Source organism: Capra hircus, chromosome 14 (genome assembly GCF_001704415.2).
Source record: "Capra hircus breed San Clemente chromosome 14, ASM170441v1, whole genome shotgun sequence".
Taxonomy (NCBI): domain Eukaryota; kingdom Metazoa; phylum Chordata; class Mammalia; order Artiodactyla; family Bovidae; genus Capra; species Capra hircus.
In genome coordinates, this window is record NC_030821.1 from 81,369,445 (window position 1) to 81,372,717 (window position 3,273).

Sequence of the window (3,273 nt, forward strand, 5' to 3'; positions counted from 1 at the left end):
ACTGGTGCAGCCACTGTGGACGACAGGATGGAGTTGCCTCAAAAAGTTAAAAATAGAGTTACTATATGATCTATCAGTTTCACTTCTGAGTATTTATCTGAAGAAACACTCATTAGAAAACATACATGAGTCTCTATGTTAATTGCAGCATTATTTACGATAGCCAAGATACAGAAACAATCTAATTGCCGATTGACAGATAAGTGGATAAAGAAGATGTGCCACGTATATTATATATATATATACACACACACAATGGAGTATTAGCCACAGAACCCTGTCCTTCGGCTTCCCTGGTAGCAGAGTGGTAAAGAACCCACCTACTGATGGAGGAAACACGAGACGCAGGTTTGATCCCTGGGTCGGGAAGATCTTCTGGAGTAGGAAATGCCAACCCACTCCGGTATTCTTTTTTTTTTTTCCACTCCAGTATTTTTGCATGGAAAATCCCATGGACAGAGGAGCTTGGCGGGCTACAATCCATGGGGGTCACAGGAGTTGGGCACAGCTGAGCAATTGAGCACGATTAGCCATAGAACAGAATGGAATCTTGCCATTTTGACAACATGGATGGACTTAGAGGGTATTTTGCTGAGTGGAATAAGACAGTGAAAGACAAATACTGTATGATTTCACTTATAAGTGGAATAAAAAGCATAACAAGTGAACAAACATATGGAAACAGACTCATAGATGCAGAGAACAGGTAGTTGCCAGAGGGGAGAGGTATGTGGGATGTGAGTCAACAGGTATGAAATGTACAGTGGGGAATATAGTCAATAATATAGTAGTAACTTTGTGCAGTGACGGATGGTAACTAGACTTACCCTGGGGATCATTTTATAATGTACAGAAATATTGAATCACTACATTGTTCACCTGGAACTACTGGTGTTGTAGGTCAATTATACATCGAGAATAAACTCATAGAAAAAGAGATCTGATTTGTGGTTACCAGAAGCAAGGGGTGGGGGGAGGCAGAATTGAATTAAGAGGGGTAAAAGGTACAAATTTCCAGTTATAAGACAAGTACTAGGGGGACTTCCCTGGCAGTCCAGTGGTCAGAGCACCATGCTTGACTGCAGGGGGTATGGGTTAGATCCTGAATTAAAATCTTGCATGCCCAGCGGCAGGCTTCCCAGGTGGCACTACTGGTTAAGAACCCTCCTGCCAATGCAGGAGATCTAAGAGACATGGGTTTGATCCCTGAGTCAGGAGGATCCCCTGGAGAAGGTCATGGCAACCCACTCCAGCATTCTTGCCTGGAGAATCCCATCAACAGAGGAGCTTGGTGGGCTATAGTCCATAGGGTCGCAAAGAGTTAGACACAAGTGAAGTGACTTAACATGCATGCATGCCAAGTGGCACAGCCAAAAATAGGTAAGTATTAATACTAGGGATGTAATGTACAGCATGATTAATTAACTGCTGAATGTTACATATGAAAGTTTGTCAGAGTAAATCCTAAGAGACCGCAACATACGGAAAAAATTTGTTTATCTTTTATTTTGTGTTTATACAAGATGTTCAGTGAATGTATTGTAGTGACCATTTCATGATGGATGTGAGTCTAATCATGCTGCACACCTTAAACTTACACAGTGCAGCATCAGTTACATCTCAATAAACCTAGAAGGAAAAAAAGCATTTTATTTCAAAAGCATTTATATATGTATGTATGTATATATATATGGGCTTCCCTGGTGGCTCAGATAGTAAAGAATATGCCTGCAATGTAGGAGACTGGGGCTCGATCCCTTGGTCGGGATTTACAAGATAATGTAAAAATACGTAGTCATATATTTCATATATATAGACGCAATAACATTTTAAAAGTGCTAAAAAAAAAAAAGAATAAAGTTGCAGGAATCCAGGAATCTCTCACACTTCCCAGTTACAAAACTTACTACAAAGTTATACTAGCAGAGCCTTCCCTGATGGTCCAGTGGTTAACACTGTGCTTCCAAGCAAGGGGCGCAGGTTCAATCCCTGGCTGGGGAACTAAGATCCCACATGCCACAGGGCAATGGAAACCCTCCGGCTGCAATGAAGACCCGACTCAGCCAAAAAATGGAATCAATCGATACATAACACTTGCTTCTCACCAACTCACCAACTCACCTCCCTGATTCTGACACTGAGACTTTTACTGAGCCTTACTCTTCGCAGCAGCATAGATATGTATGCACAAGTTCAGTTAGAGTCTATCTTCCTTTTTACCAAGACAGAATTGGAGAAATTTGCTGTGTGCAAGAGGCCTTGTAAATGGCCACACCAAGAGGGTAGTTCATTGACAGGCGTGAGTCACTTCTAGGGAACGTGGGTCGACCTTCTGGAGCGAATGCTTCCAGAACACTCCCAGGGTTTCGCACTCCATGCCTTATAGGCAGTCAGGAAGGCCTCTTCCTAGCAGGCTCACAAACAGAAATTCGCTGGTAAAATATACATTATGTTTCTCACCTGGGATAACAAATAATGGAGGCCTTTGAAAGTCCAATCTGAGAGTTTCATAATAACTTCTAGGCATCACGGACTCGATGGACGTGAGTCTGAGTGAACTCCGGGAGATGGTGACCAACAGGGAGGCCTGGCGTGCTGCGATTCATAGGGTTGCAAAGAGTCGGACACGACTGAGCGACTGAACTGAACTGAACTGAGAGCAAACTTAAGGTGGCCTGCGTGGTATCTTAGCATCCTTAACTTGAGAGCCAGGACCTCATATTGCAGCAAGAAAAGCGAGGCTTGAGCAATTAGTCTCCCTAATCTATCGCTTGGAAGTCCCCACCCTGGGTTCAACTCCAGCTGTCCACGCTGACTCCCTAGTGGGGTCTCTTCTCCTTCCCAGCTTCCGCCCTTGCTGTGAACTCCTGGGGGAACAGGTGACCTGACCTCCCCAAGCCTCAGCTTCCACTGGGGGTCGGAAAAGACCCCAGCAGCAGGGTCTGGGGACGACAGAGGAGATGGTTGATGGCATCACCGACTCGATGGACGTGAGTTTGATCGAGCTCTTGGAGTTGGAGATAGACAGGGAAGCCTGGCGTGCTGCAGTCCATGTGGTCGCAAAGACGCACATGACTGAGCGACTGAACTGAGCTGAGCGGTGCCTGACCGCGTGCTTTGACGGAGCGCAGGTACTGGCCCTAAAGCTAGTGGGCCGGGAGCCGCCAGAGGGCGCTGCTCCACTGCGGCCGCGGGACTACTCGGGGGCGTGGCCTGTAGTCCCCGCCCGCCCGTCGGAAGGCACGAGCGTGCGCACTGCGCCCCTCCCGCAGG